Raw genomic sequence first — 14,051 nt, forward strand, 5'->3', positions numbered from 1 at the left:
CAACCATTTCATCCTCGGTCGTCCCCTTCTCCCACCTTCAATCTTTCCCAGCATCAGGGTCTTTTCTAGTGAGTTAGTTCTTTGCATCAGGTGGCCAGAGTATTGGAGTTTCAGCTTCAACCCTTCCAACAAATATTCAGGATTGATTTCCTTTAGGGTAGACTGCCAGGATCTCCCTGCAGTCCAAAGGACTCTCAAGAGTCTTCTCCAACACCACAGTTCAAAAGCATTAATTCTTCAGCACTCAGCTTTATTTGTAATCCAACTCTCACATCCATACATGACTACTAGAAAAACTATAGCTTTGACTAGACAGACGTTGTTGGCGAAGTAATGTATCTGCTTTTTAATATGCTCTCTAGGTTAATCATAGCTTTTCTTCCAAGGAGTAAGCGTCTTTTAATTGCATGGTTGCAGTCACCATCTGCAGAGATTTGGGCACTCCAAAAAATAAAGTCAGCCACTGTTTCCACTGTTTCCCCATCTATTTGCCATGAAGTGATGGGACTGGATGCCATGATCTTAATTTTCTGAATGTTGAGTTTTAAGCCAACTTTTTCACTCTCCTCTTTCACTTTCATCAAGAGGCTCTTTAGTTCCTCTTCACTTTCTGCCATAAGGGTGGTATCATCTGCATATCTGAGGTTATTGATATTTTCCCCAGCGATTTTGATTCCAGCTTGTGCTTCATCCAGTCCAGCATTTCACATGATGTACTCTGCATATAAGTTAAATATGCAGCCTTGACGTACTCCTTTCCCAATTTGGAACCAGTCTGTTGTTCCATGTCCTGTTCTAACTGTTGCTTCTTGACCTGCATACAGATTTCTCAGGAGGCAGGTCAGGTGGTCTGTTACTCCCATCTCTTTCAGAATTTTCCACAGTTTATTCTGATCCACATAGTCTAAGGCTTTGGCATAGTCAATAAAGCAGAAAGAGATGTTTTTCTGGAACTCTCTTGCTTTTTCAATGATCCAACGGATGCTGGCAATTTGATCTCTAGTTCCTCTGCCTTTTCTAAATCCAGCTTGAACATCTGGAAGTTCACGGTTCACATACTATTGAAACCTGCCTTGGAGAATTTTAAACATTGTTTTGCTAGCATGTGAGATGAGTGCAATAGTGTGGTAGTTTGAACATTCTTTGGCATTGCTTTTCTTTGGGATTGGAATGAAAACTGACCTTTCCAGTCCTGTGGCCCTTCCTGAGATTTCAAAATTTGCTGTCATATTGAATGCAGCACTTTCACAGCATCATCTTTTAGGATTTGAAATAGCTCAACTGAGATTCCATCACCTCCAATAGCTTTGTTCATAGTGATGTTTCCTGAGGCCCACTTGACTTTGCATTCCAGGATGTCTGGCTCTAGGTGAGTAATCACACCATCATGGTTATCTGGGTCATGAAGATCTTTCTTGTATAGTTCTTCTGTGTATTCTTGCCATCTCTTCTTAATATCTTCTGCTTCTATTAGGTCCATACCATTTCTGTCCTTTACTGTGCCCATCTTTGCATGAAATGTTCCCTTGGTATCTCTAATTTTCTGGAGGAGATCGCTAGTCTTTCTCACTCTATTGTTTTCCCCTATTTCTTTGCACTGATCACTGAGGAAAGCTTTCTTATCTCTCCAAGCTATTCTTTGGAACTCTACAATCCAATGGGTATATTTTTCCTTTTCTCCTTTGCCTTTTGATTCTCTTCTTTTCTCAGCTATTTGTAAGGCCTCCTCAGACAACCATTTTGCCTTTTTTGCATTTCTTTTTCTTGGGGATGGTCTTGATCACTGCCTCCTGTACAATGTCACGAAACTCCATCCATAGTTCTTCAGGCACTCTGTCTATCAGATCTATATCCCTTGAATCTATTTGTCACTTCCACTGTATAATTGTAAGGCATTTGATTTAGGTCATATCTGAATGCTCTGGTGGTTTTCCCTACTTTCTTCGAGTTAAGTCTGAATTTTGCAATAAGGAGTTCGTGATCCAAGCTGCAGTCAGCTCTCAGTCTTGTTTTTGCTGACTGTATAGAGCGTCTCCATCTTTGGCTACAAAGAATATAATCAATCTGATTTCAGTGTTGACCATCTGGTGATATCCACATGTAGTCTTCTCCTGTGTTGCTAGAAGAGGCTGTTTGCTATGACCAGTGTGTTCTCTTGACAAAATTCTGTTAGCCTTTACCCTGCTTCATTCTGTACTCCAAGGCCAAATTTGCCTGTTACTCCAAGTATCTCTTGACTTCCTACTTTTGCATTTCAGTCCCCTATAATGAAAAGGACATCTTTTTGGGTGTTAGTTCTAGAAGGTCTTGGTATTTTGGGTGTTAGTTTTAGAAGGTCTTGACCAATCATGCTGAAGAAGCTGAAGCTGAACGGTTCTATGAAGAGAATTCAATACTAACACAAAAATGCTGCATATCCTGTAACTACTATTAATACAAACAGCGTCCAGGAGATTACAGCTGGTGTTCCACTAACGCTCCCTGGAACGCCACTGTGGATGGTATTTGTTTTCACAGGTCAGTATCCATGCCATAGAAGTACTTTAGTATTACTCCTAAGAGTCCCTCCAGAATAACCTCCACTCTCTGCCTCAGGCTCCAGTCGCTAACGTCCTAGTCAGCGCTGGGTGCAGTCATGGACGTCTTAGTGACCCCAGTGAAAGATGCAGTCACGGTGGATAAGGAGCACTGTCACAGGTCCTTGTCACTGCACCCAGCCGGCAGGTCATGACCTCCCCTGCGCCTTCAGCACATTAGCAGGGTGACCTCATGACCTGGCCAGCTCTTAGGTCATCTTCTTGCAACAACATGTCACCTTTCCTCAGACAGACCTCGGCCTCTCTCTCCCATGAATGAGCAGCAGCCTCTGATGAAGCCAGTCCTTCTTAAGGATCTTCAGTTAAGAGCTGCAACCACACTGCTGCCACAGTAAAGAATTCTCCTTTATATCAAGTCTAAATCACTCCTGTATTATGCAGAACCCTTTCAGTTGTAAATAACAGAAATGACTCAGATTAGCTTCAGCTAAGAGGGAGTTCACCGGCTGTGGGACTGGGTGTTCAGGACTCAGGGGTGTCATCTGGCCTCTCTCCTGTTCTCTCTCCCCTCCTCTCTTCTCTCCCTCTCAGCATCTCTCAATAAACGGGCCTCACTGCCTCCACCAGAAGCCGGGCTTCTCTGAGGCATATGAGCTGGGGACAGGAGAACAATATTCCAGGTAGGAACTTCATTTGGCTGTGCCTGGACCTCATGACCACTCCAGTGCAGAGTGAAGGGAACGCAATGTGCCACCCTCTCTGGTTGACAGCCCCGGCCCTGACCACATGGGCAGGGGAGGAGTCTTGCCAATCGGCCCTCCACAGACCCAGAGCACCAGCAGCTGGTTAGACACTGAGAATCTCAAGCCCCACCCCACATCCACCAAATCAGGATCTGGACTTCAATCAAGCTCCTTGGGTGATTCATGTGCCCAAAAATACTGGAGAGGCTTTTCTCCTAGGAAGGGTGCTGGGGGATGATGTATTTATAGGGGGTTGGGAGGACATGGAGATATTTACTCAAGCACAAGTGAGATGGAATCCAGCTTCTCTTCATTTAGCCTTTAGGGGAAATGAAGAACTAGCCTTCACTCTAAATATCACAAAGGTTAATACTCACATTAAAAAAAAAATTCGTTTCTCTTCTACTTCCTCTTCTTTACATTCCTCTTCTCCTTTATCTAAGCTTTGTTGTTGCCATTCAGTCACTCAGTTGTGTCCGACTCTTTGCGACCCCATGGACTGCAGCACACTAGGTCTCCCTGTCCATCACCAACTCCTGGAGCCTACCCAAACTCATGTCCACTGAGTCGGTGATGCCATCCAACCACCTCGTCCTCCGTGGTCTCCTTCTCCTCCTGTCTTCTATCTTTCCCCACATCAGGATCTTTTCCAATGAGTTGACTCTAGCTTTTTATAAGTTATTTGTTAGGTGAAAGGAAATTAACACTATTAGTGTTTGTTTCCATCGTTGACTCTGGTTAAATTACTCTGCGTGCATGAAAGATTGAGGGCAAGAGGAGAAGGGGACGACAGAGGATGAGATGGTTGGATGGCATCACCGACTCAATGGACATGAGTTTGGGTAGGCTCCAGGAGTTGGTGATGGACAGGGAGACCTAGTGTGCTGCAGTCCATGGGGTCACAAAGAGTCAGACACGACTGAGTGACTGAACTGAACTGATGCTATCACTTCAGTCATGTCTGACTCTTTGCAACCCCACGGACTGTAGCCCACCAGGCTTCTCAGTCCATGGAATTCTCCAGGCAAGAATACTGGAGTGGGTTGCCATTTCCTCCTCCAAAGGATCTTCCCAACCCAGGGATCGAACTTGCAACTACTGCATTACAGGAGGATTCTTTACCACTGAGCCACCAGGGAAGCCCAAAATTGCTCTACATCCCAGCAACGTATCTGCTACCTCCCGCCAGAGGTAGGACAGCCTTGCAGTTATCAGTGTAGATCAGAAGCTGGTTTGAATTATAACTCTGCCATTTACTAGCTGTCTCATTTAACCTCTCTTAGCCTTATTGCCTCGTCTGTAAAATGGGGCTCAGCATAGGTGTGCTGAGGATTACATGAACTAATGCATGTACCTGGCATGCTGTAGCACTCTTTATGCTTCTGTAACATAAATGTTGTTTATTGATTACACATCCCTAATACTGCTTGGTGGCTAATGTATAAAGCGAGCACCTGGAAAGTATCACTCAGGCGATGAAATTGCCAGACAAACTTCCTTATTTCATTCACATCTTTCCATTTCTGTTGAACCATTCCTTCTAAGCATGAGGTTGTGAAAGGAACTCTTCTAAACCAACAATAGTCCCACAAGCTGATATAACCAAGATTTACATGATATAACCAAAGCTCTCATAGAAGTTTCCATAATTTAAAAATGAAAAAAAACTGTCCATGATCTATTAGCTAGAAAATATTTGTGGTCAAAAGTGGCTACCACAAAAAGCAGTTTGTTGTCCTTATTGCCTAAATTCAGAGCCTAGAAAGCACAGATTTGTTACTGTAGTAAGTTACCCACTCTGCTTCCCCCAAGGAGTTCTTGGGAGGGTTGAGTGATTAATATATAAAAACTGCTCAGACAATCCCTGGCTTAAAGCAAGTAATCAATAAATGTCATTTATTATTATCACAAAGTCTTCCACATACAGGTTGGGGAGGTAAGGAGTTACAATGACTGCAGCAGGCAACAACAAACCAAGGCACAGAAGGAGTCAATTCCTCTTCCTGTATCACTAGCCAACACAGTTCACACACACACACACACACACACACACACACACACACACACCCCTCCACAGCCAAGAGAAGTGAGAGTTAAAGAAAAGAATAAGAACAATAATTCTTAAAGATCACTAAGCTGTATAGTCTGAATCATTTGGACTAGCTCCGCTGTGATCTTACCTAACTTATCTCTGTCCTATTTCTCCACCTCAAAAAAAAAAAAAAAAAAAAAAAGGCAATTTATTAAAGGTCGGTGATGCTCAGGTAAAAGATGCTATAGACCAATAAGTGTCCCACAGATTAACAACCTTCCTAACCATTTTAAATACTAGCAAATGTTCCAGCTCACACAGTGCCATGGTTTTACTAGACTGGAAAATACAGCAATTTGTTCAAACAGTAGCTGTTATTTCTGGATGCTAATCAAGAAGTACCATTTACCTTGGGAGTCGAAAATGTGTGGACTGTGCAAGTGCGCCATCTGCTGGCCCTAAAGACTCAAATTTAGCCGCTGGGCAAGGAAGCTTGTCCATAAGTAGATTATAGCTTCAAAGTGGCCAAAGCTATTTCCACCACAACATATCCTGGTGTTAAATTATCACAGTGAATACACTACTTTTTCAAGGAAAATGATGTGTTTAAGTATGAGTGTGTATGATATTAAAATAGCTAAGCTATTCTTTGTGCTTACATTATCATGTAGGGAGAAAAGATCATTTAATGCATCTTAGAAATGAAATGACCCTAAAATATTATCTATTCTGAGTGCCTCTTATTTAACACATGAGCAAACTGAGGTTTCAGAGGCCACACAACTTCCCCAAGGTACTCAGCCAGTAGCAGCAGGACACGACCCCAAATCTCCAGGCCGGGCGCCCTGTCCTGCTACACTTACAAAGGTAAAGGAGGGCGGAGATGTACCAAAAAAAGCAAGCTGCCCAACTAGTTTCCTGGGACTCCTGCATTCATCTTACTGATATGGGCACGTTAAGTGTTGTTTGCAAAGAACAGTCACTTTTCATCTTATATCCACTTTACACTTATAAAAACTTTCACCTCTGGTTGTAGCCAAAAGCAAAAGCCCTTTTGATGGTTTTACTATGCTTATCAAAAAAAAGAAAAACAACAGGTAGGGACACTTTCTTTTATGATTAATTTCACTAATTGAAAAGAAAAAGATCTAGTAGTTTAATCACAACTTCTGGCATGTCATTCAACATATTGAATGGACAACACTACTTATTTGCCTGGATCACCTGCCACTTGACCAAGAGCACACAATCAGTTTGGAAGCGAGTTTGATCCCTGGGTTGGGATGATCCTCTGGAGAATGGAAAGGCTACCCACTCCAGCATTCTGGTCTGGAGAATTCCATGGACTGTATAGTCCATGGGGTCGTAAATAGTCGGGCACGACTAAGCGACATTTACTTCATTTCACTTCACGGAGAAACGCTAGCACCATCCGATAGAGGGCAGTAGTGCACAGACACTGGTAACCACCCTGCTCTGCTCTCCCCATTCACAGTGGGGGAAAAAAGAGGCACGTGTATATGTTCTTGCATCTCTGAGACTTTTATTCTGAGAGCGGAGCCAATCATTTTTCAGATGTGGAAATTAATCTTAAAAGCCAATGATCTGACAAGGAAAAATGTTAATCATTGCGTTTTCTTATTTCCCCCAGCTCGTGACTCCAACTCCAAATTCTGCCCTCAAACCTCCCAAATCAAAGTTCTTTACAACGTGACAGAGATGAGCCTTGGATCCGTCTGAAAACAAGGCTGACAATTTTCTCACCACCTAGCAAAACAAAAAACACTAAACACAATCCAAAAATCCCCAAGGGGAACAGCTTCAAGAATCTTGAAAATCATACCTATTTTTGTTTGTAACGTGTGAAATTATTACAAGTATGTTCACCAAGAGGACTATTGATGGATGACTCACAATTTAGCTAAATTCAATGAGCCCCACACTGTGCCTATCCCAGTAGGTGACTCATGCATTTTTTATTTCAAGTATCAAGTGTTTGCCAAAAACAGTATTTAAAAAAAGTAATGAAAATTGTTCTGAAAGAGCTCATGAATAGGGTAGGACTACCCACCGACAGCCTCATTTGTGCCCTGACCACTTACATGGGATTTGGTGGGTCTGCTCCAGTCATGCTTGACTGGGAGAGCACTCCCCACAGCAGGGCTGGCAGGCGGAGGGCAGATTTCTTACTCACTGGGCAGGGTTATCTGCCCACTGCCCACGTCTCACCAAAGACTTTGGATATTTGGGGGTGCCCCAATAATGTATGTGTTTTGGAGTACATGCAGGTTTTGCCAACACATATTGAAAATAGACATTGTTGTTTGTCTTCTATTGAACTTTCCTCTGTTTTTCTACACTTCTAATTTTTAAAACCTAGTTATCAGGGGAAAAAATGGAGAGATGAAAGGTCACCCAGAGGAAATAATGAAAATGACTGCTAGTAAAGAACAGTTAAGGGACAGAGACTTTATTCTGACTATGGATGTCTCCCTGAGCACCTGCTACTAGGCTATTCCCAAAGACCTCGGAAGATCTGCTTTCTCAACCTGCCTCTGACCAGCCAAAGGAAAAGTTCCTAGCCCCTACTGATCTTCTCCCAAAATTCACTGTATTTTCTCATCATCTAAGAATATGCTTGTAAAGCTCAGAAAGGCACTGTTGCATATTAATTTGGGTATTTTAATAGATACCCAAAGCTTTGAGGTATTTTAAGGGAAAGAATTTAAGCCCTTTACAAAGTTCCCGGTACTGCTTCTCTTTACCCCTAAAGATTATCATGCTTTTAAATCATGAACAATGATATTTTTCAGGTCAAATGTTGGCCCTTTATTTCACTCATGATTTCACTGTTTTCGGGCAAATGATGTCCTTTTCAAGTTCCAAGAGACCTTTCTCCCCATCCATACTGTGGACCATCCCTTCTTCCTTTAACCAGGTTTTTATAAAGAAGTGCACCAGGCACTTAGTAGGCTGACCAAATGTTTCGAATTCTATGGTCACTCCTTCATGGGGTTTTGATCTGTTGTTGCTTAGCAACATCTACATAGATATAATTTCCATCCAGTGGTGAAATCAATATTTTTGGTCTCTTGTTTATCTCAAGACATGCTGATCTCTCGATATGCTACACAACAAAGGATACTCGGGCACTGTTTTACCCTTTGAAGGAGAAAGAAAGGAAGAGCCTCTCTGAGAGGACTTTTTCTTCCTACATGTATCTTCTTCTCTGGTCTGCTTAGCAATCGCTGCATAACAAACAAATCCAAAACTTAGTAGCCAAAGACAGCTTCTTATGTTATCTCTTAGAGTTCTGTGGTTTGACTAGGTTCAACCGGATGGCTATGGCTTTGACCTTTCATGCAATTTCCAGTCAGAGGACAAAAGGGGCTGGAGTCTTCTGAAAGCCAGACTGGGCTAGACATCCATGATGGCTTCTTCTCTTATGTGCCTGGAGTGGGATGGCTGGAGAGCTGGAGGCTAGCCCAACCTCTCTCTTGTCACACAGCTAGCTTGGGCTTCACAGCACTAGCTTGTAGTGGGTAGGATGGGTGAGACAGAAAGTGAAAGTGAGCCACTCATGGGAAGGAATGTTTTATCACTGACATTGTTTGGAACTGCCTTGCATGGTAATAATAAAAAGCAGACTGATTTTATTGTTGGCTTTAATATCATTTTTAAATTCTTTATAGACAAAGTACCCCCTTTATTCTACACGTCAGGTGGACAACTCCCACTGTCTCAGTACGCCACTGCTTCCCAACATGGCTGCCTCTGGACTGTTGGAGTTTCTGACTGACTTCCTTTAGATTTGGCCTTCCAGGAGGACGGGTGAAAACTCTGAGCCTTGTTATGACCTAGAATCATGGAGTTTCACATCCACTTCATTCTGTGGGTCAAAAGTAAGTCTCACAGCCATTATAGAGTCCAGGGAGAAGACTAAACAAGTGTGAGTACTGGAAAGCAGACTTCATGGGGGACATCTCTGGAGATAAGCCACCACCATTCGGCACTACCATTTGTAGTTCAGAACCACATGATTATTTAACCAAAGCTGGAGTTGACTGGATTTCAACTCAGGAAACTACAAACAACTTTAAAAGAACTTTGCTAAAAGAGATTTTAAATGCAAGATTTTATTGAGCTTTGGGATCCTCTGATGAATTTTCTTTGTTTCTTACTGAAATAACAGAACTTCGAGTACACAGTGCCATCTTGTTACCACGGCTTCTGAGTCAATCCTTTTATTTCACTTTAACCTTGAGCCAAAATTCTTCCAAACTGTTATAGTCATAGCTCAACTCCATTTCTCAGATACACTAATGTGAACAACTGGGAACTTTCCAGAGCCATATCACTCCATTATGATCAAAAATTGCCCACAGAGGCCCCAGGCCAGCTGTGAATAGAATCTTCAGGTTTCTCAAACTCATGAATTATGACCAATGTAAATGTCAAGGGGGCTTCCCTGAGAGCTCAGTTGGTAAAGAATCCGCCTGCAATGCAGGAGACCCCGGTTTGATTCCTGGGTCGGGAAGATCCGCTGGAGAAGGCATAGGCTACACTCCGGTATTCTTGGGCTTCCCTTGTGGCTCAGCTGGTAAAAAAATCTGCCAGCAATGTGGGAGACCTGGGTTCAATCCCTGGGTTGGGAAGATCCCCTGGAGAAGGGAAAGGCTACCCATTCCAGTAGTCTGGCCTGGAGAATTCCATAGACTACAGTCCATGGGGTTGCAAAGAGTAGGACATGACTGAGTGACTTTCACTTTCACTTCAAATGTTAAGACCCTTAGAAGCTTAGGTGTTTCTTAAAATAACAATAGTGAACCCGTTTTTTATTCCAGGCACTATTTTCTGTGCTTGATGTATGTTAACTCATATAAAGCTCATAATCAACCCTATAAGGTAGTAGCCATTATTATTCTCATTTACAGATGAGTAAGCTGAGGCCCTAACAGGTTAAATAATTTGTCTCAGATCCTGTAGCAATAGGAAGAACCAATGCAGTCTGATTCTAGAACCCAAACTCTTAATAGTCATGCTGTGATGGTCCATAAATCACAGAGCTAGTATCACAGGGCAAGAAAGATTATGTCTGTGATTATGCACCAAATCCTTAGGAAAAGTTTCTGCAGTCAGTGTTAAATCAGCCATTGAGGGATACTAACAATGTGACTTGCTCCCCACATACAAACAGGTCAACATCTACTGAGGGAAATAAGACAAATACCCTAGTACTGAGTGATGGCACTGAATGGTACTCTGTTTAAGTCCTGAAATGTGCATGATTAAAAACTGTGAGAGTTGGAGGATTCCAGGCAAGGCCAGAGAAGACACCACAACATTGGATAGAGCCCTTTCTCATTCAGCCAAATCTCAAAACTTGCGTGTTCTTTTCACACATGCACTGCCATCTGTGACTCTCAATCCCTTTGTAACTATAGGATTCATACAGAGGGAGCCACTAAAACTCAGATGCCTGGCTTTACACAGCAGCCTGATTTCAACAGACCTCCCTCACAAAGAAACTATCAGCCTGCACTGTTAGAATATCACAAAACAATAATAAAGACGAACATTTTTTGAGGTAATGTTGTTCATAATATTATATTAGTTTCATGGGTACAATAGTATATTTCGACTTCTGTATATGTACACTACAGTATGCTCACCACTGAAAGTTTCGTTTCTGTCACTCTACAGTTGACCTCCTTTACCAGTTCTGCCCTCCTCCCACCCCCTTCCTAGGAATGTGACTTACTATCTCAGAGAGCAGTTATCCTGAAGAGGCAAAGTTGAGCCTTCAACTGACTCCTTTACTAAAGGAGAAGCTGGCTTGGCTCGAGGAATAAAGCACCCTCATGTCTGTCAGATTCAAGGCTCCAAATCTGGTTCTGACCTTGGGCTGGTCAGTTAATTTGCAGAAAGCACAGAAAATAAAGCCAAAGAACTTACAGGTAAATAACAGCACCGACAATGCATTTAATGTATTATTCTATGGTACAAAAACACCAAGGAGACACTGCATTTGGGTGAAAGCAATCCTTCAAGAGCACTGACCTACTCAAATGTAGCTGCTTTAAAGAACATTATGAATATGTTTTAACTTAGTATCCATTCACATTTTTTTCTATGTTCATTTTTCTTTTTTCTTGAATTTTGTTGTTTTCTATTAAACTTCAGCATGAATCAGCCATATATACAGCCAGGTATATATATATATCCCCTCCCTTTTGAACCTCCCTCCCATCTCCCTCCCCATCTAGGTTGATACAGAACCCCTGTTTTAGTTTCCTGAGCCATACAGCAAATTCCCATTTGCTATCTATTTTACACATTCATATTTTTACCAATGAGAAACAAACTAAAAAAATAGCATTTGGGCAAAAAGAAGCTAGATATGTAATATGGAACAACGCTGCTTTACTGCTTCTGTGGGGAAAATAAAGTATGAGCATCATTATGAAATTAAGTTGATTTATCCTTATCACATCTAATAGGACTACCTGAAGAAAAATCATAAAGTGTCAGCAAATAATGATTACTACTTCAATGGTAAATAAATATTGGTCACAATAATATTGAATTGTTCAGGACTAGACTCTAAGAGCATAGCAAATTATTGCAGATCTTAAACTTTGAGCCCAGATTATACTTCAATGACATGCCTTCTTTTAGGAGGAGATTTAAAAGAATCAGTTATATTAATTAAGATTTCCTTAAAAACAGATTCAGCAAATGCTTTTTACTATTTTCTAAGCATCTCACTGTCATGGACATTTAACAGTCAAATACAAAATTCATCAACACATTTAACAACAGCTATCATTAATAGCACAGCTTTTAATATTATATCTTTTTATGAGCTTTAGGGAAATCTCTAGTCATTGAAAAATATATACTTTTTCATTAGCAAACTAATTTGACAAATGTATATCTCAAAATTTTTAAAGCACTAAAAGAAGAAATCAGGATAAAGCTGCTGCAAAAACAGATAAAAGATTTGTCAGATCACTTAAACTATTAAAACAATTATGTAATTGCATCATTATAAGAAAAATAATTATATTCTTGATGTCATTAATGTGTCAGCACCATTAATTAACACTAGATGTTATGAGGAAGACAATCCATTTATCTTTAAAGTTTATAAAAGAACAAGAACTTTTTATTTCAAATTCTCAAAAAAACATCAAACATTCTAAGCCACAGAGTTCAATGGTCTGGTTTCAGTTAAAAGTAAAAATTCCATTTAAATCCAACCACAGGAAAAAAACAGGGGCCAACTCTGGCTCTAGCTTTGATTATCTAGAAACGTCTAGTTTAGCTGTCATAATTCTAGGAAAGATTCTCATCACCATGTCACAGAAAACTTAAATTATGTTCTGGTGAAAGCTTAGAACTATCTTACTATTCCTTTCATACATTTAAAAACTACATTCAAGACTTGTCTTTGTGGTCTATTGTCAAGAATCCAGCATTCTACATCTTCCCAGAGGACCATGTGTGCTGTGTTTAGTCTCTCAGCTATTGACCGCCTTGTCTGTGATTGGTCCAACTCTTTGAGCTCCCCATGGACTGTAGCCCACCAGGTTCCTCTGTCCATGGGATCCTCCAGACAAAAATATTGGAGTGGGTTGTCATTCACTTCTCCAGGGGTTCTTCCCAACCCAGGGATTGAACCCAGGTCTCCTGCATTGCAGGTGGATTCTTTACCATCTGAGCCATGAGGGAAGTCCAAGAATGCTGGAATGGGTAGCCCATCCCCTCTCCAGGGGATTTTCCCAACCCAGGAATCAAACCAGGGTCTCCTCCATTGCAAGTGAATTCTTTACCAGCTGAGGGCCATGGGTCTGGATAAATACACTGCGGTCTTCCAGCTGGCATTCTGGAGTTACCATGCCTGGCCTCTGCTCCTGGACTCACCAAATGACTCCCTCTATGACTCTGGAAGTCCTTTAAAAACTTAGCATGATTCTTTCATCTATAAAGTAAAAATAAATTCATCCATCTTCTTTCCCAGAATTATGCAAGGCTCTGGTGATAAATATAAAAATCGTAACTTGTTACCTAATTTACAATTCTTTGTAGAAGGAAATAAAGTACTCTGGGAAAATAAAGAGTTTTGTATAATCTCTAAAATACTACTAATAATTGCCTCAGCAATCTCTTTTCAGTTATATTCAAAACCTTCTAAGAATTTATACAGCCCCAAACTGGAAATGACGTAAGTGTCTATCAACAGGAAAGTAGATAGACTGTAGAATATACATACAATGAAATGGTACTCAACCATCAAAGAATGAACTACTTATACATAAAACAACATGGACAAATCTCAGAAACAGTAAGCTAATTAAAAGAAGCCAGACAAAAAGGGGTACATACTATGTAATTCCATTTATATGAAAGCCAGATACAGGTAAAAATCAATCTATGAAGACAGAAATAAGATAGTGGTTGCAGAGGGGATAGAATAACTGATTAGAACAAGTACAAAGAAAAGAGGGGGTAGAAATGTTCTGTATCTTGTTTGCATTGTTAAAATTATGAAAGTTCATTAATGTGTACACTGATAATCTGGGCATCTTATTGTATATTACTTACACGTCAACAAAATAATCTTATTAGTTACAATTTCCTGAGAACTTTTCCCCAGAACTTAAGATTCCTGATTGGGAGCTAATAACAGTATTTACCTCTGGGGAAATTAAATGAGGACCAGAATTACAAGTTATC

This window comes from Cervus canadensis, chromosome 17 (assembly GCF_019320065.1).
Source record: "Cervus canadensis isolate Bull #8, Minnesota chromosome 17, ASM1932006v1, whole genome shotgun sequence".
NCBI lineage: Eukaryota > Metazoa > Chordata > Mammalia > Artiodactyla > Cervidae > Cervus > Cervus canadensis.